Raw genomic sequence first — 15,761 nt, forward strand, 5'->3', positions numbered from 1 at the left:
ATTTGTAATTGAGTGCCTGGGTTCTGAAGAAGTAGGTCGAAGGGCCAATTTTGTCTATGGATAAATGAAAGAGGTCTTTCACAGTGAACAGAGAATAGAGGTTTATCATCCCATAGAAACCTGAGAGGTTCCATGAACCTAAGGCGTTAAGGGATTTAGTGTTAGGATTTGTCTCTGCATATCCCTGAAAGGTTCTATGAACCAGGGAGTTAGGAGGGGATTCAATGAACCCATAGCAAGAAAGAGAGGTGACTCAAGAAGTCACCAGGCAAACCAAAGGTTTTATAGGAGAACACTGGATAATCTAGTAGAAGTGTAATGAAAGAGAATTCAGGAAATCTGAAGATATACAGTATTTGGTCTTCCTCTTAAGTACTTTCCTTCATTTTTTTTCCTTTTCAGTTCTTTGCAATGTGTTAGTCTTGAAGAATCTGTTTAGTAAATATGTTCTTTCTTTCTTTTTTTTTTTTAATAGTTATCCCAACTGAACATTGCATTTTTTTGAGGAACTGTGCTGATTGTGAACAGTGTCAAAAGGATCTCCACAGCCACAAAAGGTAGGACCTTGAAGAAGTTCCCCCTTCCCCCCATCAAGTATAGTCCCAATGGTGAGGGTTTTGACTGCCAGCCTTTACTTTCACTCTATCCTAGTTCTTCAGTGTCATTTGTTCCCATATAGGTTCAGCGATATAGATTCTCATCCAAAGTACAAAAATCATTGAACTTATCTAGAGATGGTCACAACTGTCCTTATGTTATCAAAGGGGTGCCTTGCCTGATTGCCCTACAGAGTACCCCGTTTCGTGACCTTCCTCAGGAGCAAACTTGAGGAGCACAACCCGCTGCCATCAGACTATAACAGTGGTCTCAAACTCAAACCCTTTGCAGGGCCACATTATGGATTTGTAGGTACTTGGAGAGCTTCAGAAAAAAATAGTTAATCTCTTATTAAAGAAATGACAATTTTGCATGAGGTAAAACTCTTTATAGTTTATAAATCTTTCCTTTTGGCTAAGTCTTAATAATATTATTGTCATTTATAGCTAAAGAGACATATGATCAAGAAACTGTTTTATTTTACTTTTGTGATTATGATAAACATACCGAGGGCCTCAAAATAGTACTTGGCGGGCCGCGAGTTTGAGACCACTGGACTATAACATCCCCGAATTTACGTGACCCCTTTGATGACATATGGACAGCTGCGACTACCTCTAGATAAGTTCATTGATTTTTGTACTTTGGATGAGAATCTGTATCATTGAACCTATATGGGAACAAGTGACACTGATTTTGAATGTTTTAAATTTTATATTGCACACAGCACCTTTGTAATTTAAAATGAAAATTTGGGTGAACACAGATGATGTTTTTGGGTAATACCACAGTGCGCTTCACGGTGCACGTTTTTTGTGGGATATATCCTGGTAGAAATCTAACAATTAATTATAGATGTTGTTCCCTAGAAACTGATTATTCACCCTTAACCAGAAAAAAATTGAAAAATATGCAATTAATAAACATATAAAGAAACATTCAAGTTTGTTTGAACTGTTTAAGGTTCTGTGTGCAATTTTGTAAACTAGGAGCAGGTCTATTTGTTGACAGATTAGTGCTACCTGCCATAAATTGGAAGAAACGATAAAAGTAAATGAAAAATCCTTATTGCTGAAGGTCACTGAAATGTGTGAGCAATGGAACCCATTACATTTGTCTTGGTGGGAGAGAGTTCAAACAGTAAAAATGATGATTTTGCTATCAAATGGGTATGATACCAGTTTATTTTCAGGGGTTCTTTTATAAGAAACTAAATAGTATTCTTACAAAATTTATTTGGCTGGTGAAAAATGCAAGAATTGCTTTAGTATCTTTGCAAAAAACAATCGCAGAGGGTGGGGTAAATTTTCCTAACTTTTATAGGTATCATCAGGCCTATATAATGCACCAGGGAATGTATTGGATCCTCCCCGAGCTCATGGAACATCATCCAGATTGGCTATATCTAGAATGGAAAATTATGTCTCCCATGAGATTATCTCATGTATTACCGTATTTTCGCGGATATAACGCGCACCATTGTAAAACGCGCACAGGGGTATAGCGCGCAGAAATCACGATGATATGTACAAAAACTTTTCTATACCGCGCTCAGGCATATAACGCGCATGCTGCCCGACTCTCCTCTGGCCACCCCGACTCTCCTTTCGCCCTCCCCGACTCTCATCTGGTTGCCCCGACTCACCCTGACTTTCGGTGCACTGCCCCGACTCTCCTCTGGTTGCCCCGACTCACCGTTCACCCGCCCTGACTTTCGGTGCACTGCCCCGCCTCTCCGTGCCTGTCCCCCTTGAAGTCCTGTCCCCCCTTGAAGGTCTGCCTGTCCCCCCTTGAAGGTCTGCCTGTCCCCCCTTGAAGTCCTGTCCCCCTTGAAGGTCTGCCTGTCCCCCTTGAAGATCTGCCTGTCCCCCCTTGAAGTCCTGTCCCCATCCTGAAAGCCTGATGCCCCCCCTCGACGTCCGATTCTTCTCCCCCCTCGGCAGGACCACTCGCACCCCCACCCCGAAGGACCGCCGACTCCCCGACAATATTGGGCCAGGAGGGAGCCCAAATCCTCCTGGCCACGGCGACCCCCTAACCCCACCCCGCACTACATTACGGGCAGGAGGGATCCCAGGCCCTCCTGCCCTCGACGCAAACCCCCTCCCCCCAACGACCGCCCCCCCCCAAGAACCTCCGCCCGTCCCCCAGCCGACCCGCGACCCCCCTGTCCGACCCCCACGACACCCCCACCCGCCTTCCCCGTACTTTCTGTAGTTGGGCCAGAAGGGAGCCCAAACCCTCCTGGCCACGGCGACCCCCTAACCCCACCCCGCACTACATTACGGGCAGGAGGGATCCCAGGCCCTCCTGCCCTCGACGCAAACCCCCCTCCCTCCAACGACCGCCCCCCCCAAGAACCTCCGACCGACCCGCGACCCCCCTGGCCGACCCCCCCACCCCCCTTCCCCGTACCTTTGGAAGTTGGCCGGACAGACGGGAGCCAAACCCGCCTGTCCGGCAGGCAGCCAACGAAGGAATGAGGCCGGATTGGCCCATCCGTCCTAAAGCTCCGCCTACTGGTGGGGCCTAAGGCGCGTGGGCCAATCAGAATAGGCCCTGGAGCCTTAGGTCCCACCTGGGGGCGCGGCCTGAGGCACATGGGCCAAACCCGACCATGTGTCTCAGGCCGCGCCCCCAGGTGGGACCTAAGGCTCCAGGGCCTATTCTGATTGGCCCACGCGCCTTAGGCCCCACCAGTAGGCGGAGCTTTAGGACGGATGGGCCAATCCGGCCTCATTCCTTCGTTGGCTGCCTGCCGGACAGGCGGGTTTGGCTCCCGTCTGTCCGGCCAACTTCCAAAGGTACGGGGAAGGGGGGTGGGGGGGTCGGCCAGGGGGGTCGCGGGTCGGTCGGAGGTTCTTGGGGGGGGGGCGGTCGTTGGAGGGAGGGGGGTTTGCGTCGAGGGCAGGAGGGCCTGGGATCCCTCCTGCCCGTAATGTAGTGCGGGGTGGGGTTAGGGGGTCGCCGTGGCCAGGAGGGTTTGGGCTCCCTTCTGGCCCAACTACACAAAGTACGGGGAAGGCGGGTGGGGGTGTCGTGGGGGTCGGCCAGGGGGGTCGCGGGTCGGCTGGGGGACGGGCGGAGGTTCTTGGGGGGGGGGCGGTCGTTGGGGGGAGGGGGTTTGCGTCGAGGGCAGGAGGGCCTGGGATCCCTCCTGCCCGTAATGTAGTGCGGGGTGGGGTTAGGGGGTCGCCGTGGCCAGGAGGGTTTGGGCTCCCTCCTGGCCCGATATTGTTGGGGAGTCGGCGGTCCTTCGGGGTGAGGGTGCGAGTGGTCCTGCCGGGGGGGGGGATGTATCGGACGTCGGGGAGTCGGCCGGGCAAGAGGGCTTGGGCTCCCTCTTGCTCCGATCGTGGATGCGGGTGCGGGTGGGAGCGCGTGCGAGCGGTCGTTCGGGGTGGGGGTGCGAGCGGTCCTGCTGGGGGGGTGAATCGGGCGTCGGGCGGGGTGGGAACTATGTTTAAAAACTTTTGTATACCGCGCTCAGGCATATAACGCGCGAGGGGTATGCGCGGTACGTAAAATCACGTATAACGCGCGCGTTATATCCGCGAAAATACGGTAAGTATCAGTATACCTAGATATGCTAAAGACAACATAATAATATTGGACACATGGAAAACAATTAAATTTATTGATAAATTAACAGATATTCGTATAATAAAATCTACTTTTCAGTCCTTATGGTTAAACTCCAAGATACAAGTGGGCGGTGCTGGGATCTCCTGGAAGAATTGGATGCAAGCAGGTATTCGAACATTGGATGATGTTATTTCTAATGGAAAACTGCTTGATTTTATACAACTACAACAATCATTTGGCATTCTGAGGTCTCAACAATACAGGTGGTTGCAGTGGAAGCAGGCCATTCGGAGTGGGTTCCCTGAATGGAAAAATTAAAAAAATTATTATAGCTTGCAGATCCTTTGTTACCAGGCAGATTTAGTAGGACATCAGGCTGCCCAGTGGTATAAATTAATTTCTAAATTTTTGAATAAAAAGCCAAAAAAATAGTTTTATAGACATTTGGAGCATCGAGATAAAACAGTATATTTCTGTATCTCATTGGCCAAGAATTTGGTCTTGGAGGATGAAGTGTACAAGGTCAGCATCTATGAGACAAACTTGGTTATTTTTATTGCATAGGATTTTTTTGGACCCCAGTTCAATTACAAAAGTTAGATAATTCCAGTTCTAATAGAAGTTGGCATTGTCATAATAATATAGGGACTTTGGATCATCTGTTATATTATTGTCCTTTGATACTTAATTTCTGGAAATCAATTTGGAGACAAATTAATCTTATTCTTGATTCAGCAATTCCCCTAACATATGAAGCCATAATCTGTGGTACGCTTTTACATGTCAAGCCTTCTTTGGATAAATATAAAAGTCAACTTTTTATGATAATGACGGGAATAGCTATCCAATTGAATACACATAATTGGAAGAGGTGTGACAGACTAAATTACACATTTTGGTGGACAAATGTTTGTACCATGTATAAATATGAAAAAATGAATGCAGAGTGATTGGGGTTTAGCAGTACATTTAATAGAGTGTGGAGTCCATTGACTATATTTGTTACATCATATTAATTGTAATGTATTTATTTTTGAGGTTGGTAGAATTCCTTACACATCCAGGGGAGGGAGGGGGAGGGAAAGATATTTTGTTTATTAAAATACTTAATTATAATTACATAATTTGTCTTATTGTAGTAATTTGGTAAGAGGGGGAGAAAATGATTGTTCTAAGTATAAATTGTATGTTTAATAATGCATTTTATGAAATATTTATGTTCAGATATTTGTATTGCATTGTCAAAGTTTAAAAATCAATAAAGATTTATATAAAAATAAAAAAAAATTGGCTAAACTGCAACCTTGGTGAGGGAGTATTCTCAGGGACAACTGACTCCCACTCATTCCCTCACACTGTACCACTATTCTCTTTCTCTTTGAACATGTAATTTCTATCCATAAAGATTCTAAAGTATTTCTGAGAATGCTACCCTATTGTATCTGGATTTCAGCTTTCTACCTAAGAGCCTAAATTTGGCTTCCAAAGCCTTCCTTCCTCACTTTCGTATGTCATTGGTACCCATACATACCAAAACAACCTGCTCCTTCTCTGTGGAGCCCTACACTCCTCCCCCTGACATCCCCTACATCCCCGATATTCCCCTGACATCCCGGAACTCTTCTGATATCCCAGCCCTCCCCTGACATCTCCGCCCTCCCAAATCCCCCCAACATTCCTGGGCCCCCACTCACATCCCTGGACCCCCTGTAGCTTCGGATGAGAAATCGCCATTTTGAGCCAATCAGAGCCTTCGGCCCCTCCCACTGCATCCCAAGATGCATTGGGAGGGAGAAGCCCTGTCATTTGCAGCACACAGCCCTGTAGGCAGGAGGGAGTGAGCTTCCCTCCTACCATTTTCTCATCTGAAGGTACAAGGGGGTCCGAGGATGTGGGTGGGGGGCCCAGGAATGTTGGGGGATGTGGGATGGGGACAGAGATGTCAGGGGATGTTGGAGGAGGTCTGGGATATCAGGGGGGATATAAGTGAGGTGTGGGGGAGGTCCAGGATGTTAGGAGATGTCGGGAGAGGTCCGTGGATGTCGAGTTGGGGTGTAGGGCTCCGCGACTCAGCTGATACTGGTAGGGGGAATCCCCATCAGCTGAGTCACCAGGAATCCCTGAAACCAGCTCAGCTGATGGGGATTCCTTCTGCCGCGATTAGACAAGGTAGTTGGTAGGTATGTCTACAAAACTTGCTTTTGTACATTTTTCACGTGGACATTTTTATGTTTGAAAATGGACAAATAAAGGTAGACATCCTAGCTCATTTTCAAAAATAAAAGATAGACGTTCAGCAGCTTTGAAAAAGGACATTTTTCCTACTGGGTTTGTGGACATCTTGCACAAAACGTCTAACCTCAGACTTAGGCACTCTTTTGATTATGCCCCTCCTAGTAACTGAATCTCCAACTAAGGAAAGAACCAAAGAACAGAGGTGGACAAAGGAAATGGAGACCTGAACCACAGATACCAACAAGGTTCTTTATTGATAACAACACAGCCGTGCTTCAAGAACAGTACCTGCATCATAAGAACATAAGCAATGCCTCCGCTGGGTCAGACCTGAGGTCCATCATGCCCAGGACCTGTGCACTAATCCTCTATCTATACCCTTCTATACCCTTTTCCAGCAGGAAATTGTCCAATCCTTTCTTAAACCCCAGTACCGTACTCTGCCCTATTACTTCCTCTGGAAGCGCATTCCAGGTTTCCACCACAGGATGGGGAAAGAAGAACTTCCAAGCATTTGTTTTGAATCTGTCCCCTTTCAACTTTTCTGAATGCCCTCTTGTTCTTTTATTTTTTTGAAAATTTGAAGAATCTGTCCCTCTCTACTCTCTCTATGCCCTTCATAAATCTCTTATCATATCCCCTCTAAGTCTCCTCTTCTCCAGGGAAAAGAGACCCAGTTTCTCCAATCTCTCAGCGTATGAAAGGTTTTCCATCCCTTTTATCAGACGTGTCGCTCTCCTCTGAACCCTCTCAAGTAACGCCATATCCTTCTTAAGGTACGGCGACCAATATTGGATGCAGTACTCCAGATGCGGACGCACTATCGCCCGATACAACGGCAGGATAACTTCTTTCGTTCTGGTTGTAATACCCTTCTTGATTATACCTAGCATTCTATTCGCTCTCTTAGCGGCCGCTGCGCACTGTGCCGTCGGCTTCATTGTAATATCCACCGTTACCCCCAAGTCCCTTTCTTGGGTACTCTCATTCAATAACATCTCTCCCATCGTATAGTTGTACCTCGGGTTTCTGCTTCCCACATGCAATACTTTACACTTCTCAACGTTGAACTTCATCTGCCATCTCGTTGTCCATTCCCCTAGTTTGTTCAAGTCCCTTTGCAATTCTTCGCAGTCCTCCTTTGTCCGAGCTCCACTAAATAGTTTGGTGTCGTCCGCAAATTTTATTATCTCATACTTCATCCCTGTTTCTAGATCATATATGAATATATTAAATAGCAGCGGCCCAAGCACCGAGCCCTGCGGAACACCACTCGTGACCTTCCTCCAGTCTCTTCACTCCTACCCTCTGTTTCCTACCCGCTAACCAGTTTCTGATCCATCTATGTACGTCTCCATCCACCCCATGGTTCTTCAGTTTCTGGAGTAGACATTCATGAGGCACCTTGTCAAAGGCTTTCTGGAAATCTAGGTATATGATGTCTATGGGGTCTCCTCTGTCCATCTGTTTGTTAATTCCCTCGAAGAAGTGCAATATGTTAGGCATGATCTCCCCCTGCAGAAACCATGTTGACTGGTTATCAGAAGTTGTTTCTTTCAAGTGTTCATCGATTTTTTCTTTTATCAGTGCTTCTGCCATTTTCCCCGGAACCGAGGTCAGACTCACCGGTCTGTAGTTTCCCTCTTGATCCCTTGATCCCTTTTTAAAGATAGGCGTAATGTTGGCTATCTTCAAATCCTCCGGGATCATGTCTGTTTTCAGGGATAGGTTGCAAATTTGTTGCAGGGGTCTCTGTTATTTCAGGAAACAAGTATATAGTGTTCTAACAATTGTACAGGTAGCCAACCAGCGAGCAATAATATCTTGTAGCACAAGACTTGTTTTCACTATCGCCATGTCCAAACCCACAGCATTCCAGTTGTCTTACCTCTTTCTACCTAGACAGATGACTTTAGGAGATTCAACCTTGGTGCAAGAAAATATTGTATCCTCTAGAATGCAGGTCCTGGTCACAGTATTACATCATCCCTCTCGAAAGTAAGACTTTCCTGCAAAATGACATCTCTGCTCCAAGGCAGCACAGAAGCTGAAAGATTGAAGATGGAACTTCTCTAATATATCCCTGTAAGTCTTCTGTATATATACCTTTTTCTCTGGTTCAGTACCTCCAATTCTGCTGCTATAGCCTCCAGAAATTAGCTTCATTTACTGAGAGCCAGGAGCTTTTTGCACTGAACATAAACATATGACCTTACCACCTGGGAAATAATCATACATGTGACACTCAGTGAGACAGACTGGTTATTGTCAATCTCTCTGCTGTATACATTTTAGTTTAATAATTTGATTACTGTATTTTTTGCTCCATAAGATGCACTTTTTTTCCATCCAAAAGTGGGAAATGGGTGGAAATCTTGGGGCGTCTTAAGAAGCGAAGGTACAAATTTTGTTACCCTTCCCCCATACCATTGTAAAACCTGCCCCCCGCCGCTGCACCACCTTCCCCCATCCCCGTCCGTCGTCGCCGTTCCTCCTTTTTCACCTGGTGGTCCAGCACCTTCATCTTATTTCCCAGACAGCGGCAAATGTCAGGAGCAAGCTTTACGCTCTCCCGCTCGGCCCCGTGCTGCTTTCCGAATGACAAAGTAGGTGCCGTGGCAGGCAGGGAGGGAGAGAAGCCTGCTGAAGCTGCTAGGCAGGATTTAAAAAGGTAAGGGGGGGCTTGCCTGGGGCTAGCTGGTTGGCCTTCAGCTGTCTGGCTGGCTGGCCTGGGGCTGACTGGCTGGCTTGGGGCTGGCTGGATGGTTTGGGGCCGGCTGGCTGGTTGGCCTGGAGATGGCTCGCTGGCTGGTTTGCCTGGGGCTGGCAGGCTGGCTGGGGGCTGCCTACCATTAGACATGCCCACCACTAGATGTGCCCTGTATCCTGTCCTGGCCTACCACTAGACCACCAGAGGAAGGACAGGATACAGGGCACACCATTTGGTTCAGAATTTTTTTCTTGGTTTTTCCTCTTCTAGAGGTGGGTGCGTCTTATGGTCAGGTGTACCTTATGGAGCAAAAAATACGGTAGTTATTTAAATTGCTAAGGGATTTGTTGGCCTCTACGACTAGTAGTTTTGTGCAGTTGATGCACCTGCCTCTTTCCTTCTATGGTAGGGTTCAATTGTATAAGATGGTTATTTTTCCACGATGGCTGTATGTGCTCCAGCTTCTGCCTCTCTGTATTCGGTGCTCAGATCTTCAACAGTAACATCGGCAGTTGACTCGTTTTCTTTGGCAAGGTAAAAAGTCTCAGATCTCGCTTACTTATTTGCTTGGCCCATGATGGACCGGCGGGCTGGGACTTCTGGATGTCAGCATGTATAACTTGGTTTGCCTGCTCTGTTTCTTGGGGAATTGGTGCTTACTGAGTGATGATTATCTTTCTCGGGACTTTGAATCTGCTCTAATTCATCCTTGGCACCTGTTTTCTTTGTCTCAGTTACCTGGCCGCCTCTTGCCACCTGCAGTACTTTCTAGTGTTCTTCATTCTTGGTGTTTTTGCTGGAGGGCCTTGGTCGTGTTGTTGGGAGATGACCCTCAGGTTTAGGATCAGTTGTCTATTTGAGGGAATCCGCAGTTCCTACCTGGCAGCGATAACCCCCATCTTTACGTGTTGGTATGGGGAGGGCTTGATTCTTCTTGAACATTTATTGGAATCAGACGGCGCTATAAAATTCTGGGCTGCTCTTCCTGTGCCAAGGATGAATTAGAGCAGATTCAAAGTCCCTTACAGCCAAAAACAAAGTCCGCAGCCTAGGAGTGACTCTCGACTCAAACCTGTCGCTCTCAGACCATGTATCAAATTTAGTATCGTCATCCTTCTATTACCTCCACCAACTAAAATACATCTGTGCTTACTTTTCAGAAAACGATTTCACCCAGCTACTACAGTCAAACCTCGGTTTGCGAGTAACCCGGTTTGCGAGTGTTTTGCAAGACGAGCAAAACATTCTCGCAAAACGTGTCTCGCAAACCGAGTGTTGACTCGATTTGCGAGCACCCCCCGATAACCGGCATCGCTCCCCTCCGCTCGCAAAGGGCCCCCTCCCGCTCGAATCAGCACCCCCCCGCGAGAACAGGAACCCCCCGCTCGACCAACTTTAACTCACCCCCCCTTTGGCACCGGCACACAGCCCACAAGTGCCGGTGCCGCTTGTAGATCTTCTTCCCAGTCTCTGCCGGCTTTGAGCATGCATCTGCGCATGCTCAAGCCCTTCTAATTCTCCCTCTCGCCAAGGTGGTGTCTTTGGGATTCCATCCGTCCGGGGTGTAGACATGGGTCTTCAAGGAGCTGGGTTTGTAAACAGGAAGGTTTTCACAGCTTTTCTGAAGTTCCAAAGACTGTCTAGTGATCTAATGGATGGGGGGATGATGTGCCACATTCTGGGTATGTAATGAGAATATGAGCATCTTCGAGCTGTCTCAGATGTGAGTGAGCGGCCTGGTGGCAGGACCAGCCGTTTTTCTGTTTGGGATCTCAGTGATCGTTTGGGAACGTAATTTTGAAGTTTTGATGCTATGTAGTTTGGTGTCATTTGGTGAAAAGTCTTGAAAGCTAGCACTAAGGCTTTAACGGTGCATCATTTTTAGATAGGCAGCCAGTGCATGGATGTTAGTGCAGGGGTGACATGGTCACAGAAGCCCAAATTTTTTTAAGAGTCGGATTGCGGCGTTTTGCACACCTTGTAGACAGGAGAGTGTTTTTGCTGGTAAACCCACTAGTAGAGCGTTGCAGTAATCTAAGCGGGATAGTACAAACGCATATACAGTGGTACCTTGGATTACGAGCATAATCCGTTCCAGGAGCATGCTCGTAATCCAAAATGCTCGTTTATCAAAGCGAGTTTCCCCATAGGAAATAATGGAAACTCGCTTTGATACGTTCCCATCCCCCCACCCCCGAGGCCAGGGCGCTGCCCCCCCCCCCCGCTCGCAAAGTCCCACCCCCCCCTGCGTGATCCGGCACCCCCCGTGAGAACAGGCACCCCCCCCCACCTGACCAACTTTAACTCATCTCCCCCGTCTGGCACCGGCACGAGAACAGCTCCCCCCGCTCGCAAAGGCCCCCCCCCGCTCAAATCGGCACCCCCCCCGCGACACCACCTAATATATCAAACGGAATCTCGCTAAAACTCGCATGCCACTCAAATATGACCTGAATTCCTACCACATTCTCTCACAACAAAGATACACCCATCTGCAAAGAAAAGCTATTTCACTTCCAAGTATATCTACACTGAAAATGCTGCAGTTTAAACCACCCTATTGTCCACTAAGTCTGTATTTGTAAGTCTGCATGTTATGTCTATACTGTAATTGCTGTAATCTAAACCCCTTTGTCCATGCTGTAAAGTCTGTATGTCTCACTAAAATTTTATCCTACCCATACTATGAATGTACTCCTGTAACCCGTTCTGGGCTCCTTTGGAAGGACGGACTAAATAAATGACTAAATAAATGACTAAATAAACTATAATCACATAAAATCAATCTTAAGGTAAAATAAATGACTGAATGAGACTACCTGCCCAAGATGTGTATAAAATCAGCATCACCAGTAAGGTTCTAACTAAAGACAGAGAAAATTGCAAGAAAGCAATCATAGTACAAAGACTTTCTTGTTTATAGCAATATGAGCTAAGTAAAAGGAGAGCATGTCCTCATTAGTGTTGCCCGATTCAGGGGAAAAAATTTTGATTCAATTCGATTTGGCCTATTGTATTAATTTTTTGATTCGATTCACTTTTCCTATCCAATCGGGCATTTTTTTTCAAATGGCCTAGTGGGTTTATTTTTGTATATTTAAATCATTTTTATTATGAATTTTCAAGCAGTCAAAATGAAAAACATTGCACATTGAAAGTAGATCAACCATCTAAAGGCATATATCTAAAACCAATCCCAATCCCCTCCCAACTCCCCAACCTCCCACCCACCTACCCTGGGAGCAGCAGCAACAAATCAAAACATAATAGAGCTGTGGAGACAGAGTCAAAAGCATACAAAATCTACATCAAAAATCTCAAAGTTATTTTCTAATATATGGGGTCAGTGTGTTTCCAAATGGTGTCCAGCATTGGGTGAACAACTGTCCTGCACAAGTGGTCAAGTCTGCAATGTCCCATCTCTCCATTAACACTTGGTTCAACATTAATGATCTCCAATGAGCAATAGTTGGAGGCTGTGCTGAAAGCCAGTGTAACAATATGCTTTTGCGTCCCATCAATATAGTCCACCGAAGGCTCCCTGATCTCTAGCAACATCAACGTGGACAATGCAATCCTGGCCCATCTACCCTGCCACAAGAATGCAGACAATTGGGTCGAGTGTTGTGCACCATGGCGTTGAGTTAACATTAAGGGTAGCATTTGAAATAAATAAAGCCATTGTGGCACCACCATCATACGACCTGAAAGGGAAAGAGGGAAAGCTCGCCAATTTCGTAAAGTGGACTCTGTGTGATGAAACAAGGACATTACATTCAGTCTATACAATTTGGTTAGGTCCTGTGAAATTTTAACCCCTAAATATAACAAATGGTTAGTAGCCCACTGTAAAGGAAAATCACCCCTCCACTGTGTCCGGACTTCTGGAGTTATAGGAAGTGCTAAAGATTTTTGCTTATTCAGGGTCAGGCCAGAATAAATGTGAAATTCATCCAATAAGTCCAGCACTCGAGAGAGCGAGCACTGAGGGTCACCAAGAGTAAGCAAAAGATCATCTGCAAAAGCTAATACTCGCAGCTGAGAGGTGCCCTCTGATAAGCTCACAATCTCATCATCTTGCAGAATCGTGCGCAGGAGTGGATCTAAATATAAAAGAAATAGTAACGGGGACAACGGGCACCCCTGTCTCGTACCCCGTCTAATAGGGAAGGAAGCAGTACATACCCCATTAACTAAGACCGAGGCTGAAGGTGCCATGTATAAAGCCAATAAAGAATCAAAGAACCATCCCTGTATCCCCATATAGTGCAATACCCAAAATAAATAATGCCAGTTAACCTTCTTTGGCAGCGTCAAGTCCCACAAGCAGGCCTGAGATCTGGATCTGTTGCGCCCGAGAATAAGCGGAGAGCACTCTCCGAACATTAAAAGAACAGAGTGGCGCGCCCTCACAAATCCCACTTGTTCTGGTGTTATAACAGTAGGCAGCAAGGGGGCTAAACAATCTGCCAAATACGGGCAAATATTTTAATGTCTACATTTATAAGTGATATTGGCCTATACAACTCTAAATCTGTACGTGGTTTAGAGGGCTTTGGGATTAAAGAAATCAGAGCTTCGTTAGCATAACGCGGGAGAAGCTTTTGCACCTGGATAGTCTTATTGTACTCCAAAAGTGGGCCCCCTATTGAAAAAGATAACATTTTATAGAACTCAGGGGAATAGCCATCAGGCCCAGGAGCCATGCAAGATCGCTTCCTCTTAATGGCCTGTAAGACTTCCTGTAAATGCAGGGGCCTATTTAAAAGAGAAATCTGACCCTCAGACATCCAGGCCTGTATAAGGGCCTGGGGCTGCATAAAAAGCCTCAAAGTAACGATAGAAACTATCCGAAATGTCCTCTGGTTTGGTCAAATTTCTTCCCTGGCTACCATGGATAGTTGAGATATACCGGGATCCCTTCCAGCTCTTAGTGATAGTTGCTAGCAACTTCCCCGCCCTAAGTTAAGTATCGCATGCAAAACCCTTTCTAATAAGGATGGCGACCCCAGCCTTTTACACGGAGAAGAAGCAAAATGCAGATCACCCACCCAACCCCACTGTAATTTTTTATGCTCAATATCAGTAAGCCGAGTCTCTTGAAGACAAGCAATATCGACATGATGATGTTTTAGTTATGACAAGATTTTTGTCCTTTTAACTGTCCTTTTTGTCCTTTTAACATTCCATGAAATTACACTAGCGGTCAGTCACCCATAATCCACCCCACTAGTAATCAAGGGCCAATCTATAAGAATAAAAGAAGTCTCAGGGCGCCCAGCCTCGCCCCGAGACAGAAGAAGTACTACCCATAAAGAAAATGCCCCACTACATTGTACACTCCACACAGACATACACAACAATGTACCCCAACCCTAACAATCCCAAAAATAATATACCAAACAATAACATTTCTGCTGCTGCTCCCCAAAAACCAACCCCCCCCATCCCCAACAAATTGACCCACATATCCCTACCATGAAGGATACAAAGAAGTCACATTAAGACGCCGAGAATAAGGGGCATCCCCTGCTTCTAGCAAGTAACAGTCTGAAAATAACACTGTGGACAGAATACATCACAACATTAAAGCAGGAAGGAAATGGTCACCATCCAAGTGTCTCTCGGATCCCAAACAGTAGGGAAAAAAACAGTCAAGTATCCCCAGATGAAGCACCACCTAAAGTGTTGATAAATGCCCCAGCAGCTTCAGGTGTAGTAAACGATTTCCATACACCATTGTGATGAACTTTAAAGAAAGCAGGGTATAAGAATTGAAACCGCTGTTTTAAGTCCACTAACTTAGAGCACAGGGGATAATAAGGCTTCCATTTTTCCTGTAGTGCGGTTTATTTATGTAGCCTCTTCCTCTACCCCAGCTCCCTTTGCCCTCTCCAACCCCATGCCAGTGCAGTGGTGTAAACAAAACAAAAACAGATTTTCCTCTCTCTGTTAGGTCCTAGCTCAAGCTTGCTAACACCAGCTCTGACAGGATACACATTTTAAATCTGACATATTGTAATCGCAAAACAGAAAATCATTTTTTCTATCTTTTGTTATCTGATCATTTTAGTATTCAAATTATGTTGGTCCCAGGCTCTGGTTTCTGTTTGTCTCACCAGGGTCTCCTGCCCATTGGCCTGAAAAAGAGGTCTGCAGAAGAGAGAGAGAGAGCTGCTGGGGCTGGAGGGGAACAGTTTTGCAGGAGAGAAAGCTGGCTAAAGGAGAGAGTTGCATGAGAAGAAGAGAGCCTGGCTTCTGAAACCCCATGCTACAGGAGAGACAGAGAGAGTCCAGCTAGAAGCAAAGAGAAGAGCTGCATGTGGAACCCCAGAGAGAAAGCCCAGGTGAGCCTCAAGCAGCCGTACCCCATTCCCCTGAGAACTTTTATTTAGGAGCCTGCCTCCAAGAACTTTTATGTGAATTCCTGCCTTTGTGAAGTTTTGCTTAAAGCCTGCCTTTGAGAACTTTACTTAAAAGTCTGCCTCTAAGAACTTTATTTCAAAATTCTGCCTCCCAGAGCTTTGATTGAAAACCTGCCTCTGGGGTATAGTGTTGGTCAGTAATTGTAGTTAGCACAGGATGGGTAGGAAAACTGGACTGAAAGGAGCTCAGAAGTTGCTGTTGTTGGAGC

General features: G+C 46.2%; 1 protein-coding gene across 2 annotated transcripts in view; it reads left to right on the forward strand.

The window, feature by feature from the left end:
* Positions 1–15,268, forward strand: part of SCAF8 (SR-related CTD associated factor 8) — a 784,204-nt gene extending 768,936 nt beyond the window's left edge. Inside the window, exons 23-24 of one of the 2 annotated variants that reach the window (XR_004538795.1) lie at positions 476–557; positions 15,250–15,268. The gene's annotated coding sequence lies outside the window, so the exon portion shown is untranslated. Of the gene's footprint in view, positions 1–475; positions 558–8,319; positions 8,338–15,249 lie in introns of those variants that run through there. The other variant, XR_004538796.1, reaches the window with a different exon arrangement.
* Positions 15,269–15,761: the final 493 nt, after the last annotated feature.

This window comes from Geotrypetes seraphini, chromosome 3 (assembly GCF_902459505.1).
Source record: "Geotrypetes seraphini chromosome 3, aGeoSer1.1, whole genome shotgun sequence".
In the NCBI taxonomy this organism is placed as follows: Eukaryota; Metazoa; Chordata; class Amphibia; order Gymnophiona; family Dermophiidae; genus Geotrypetes; species Geotrypetes seraphini.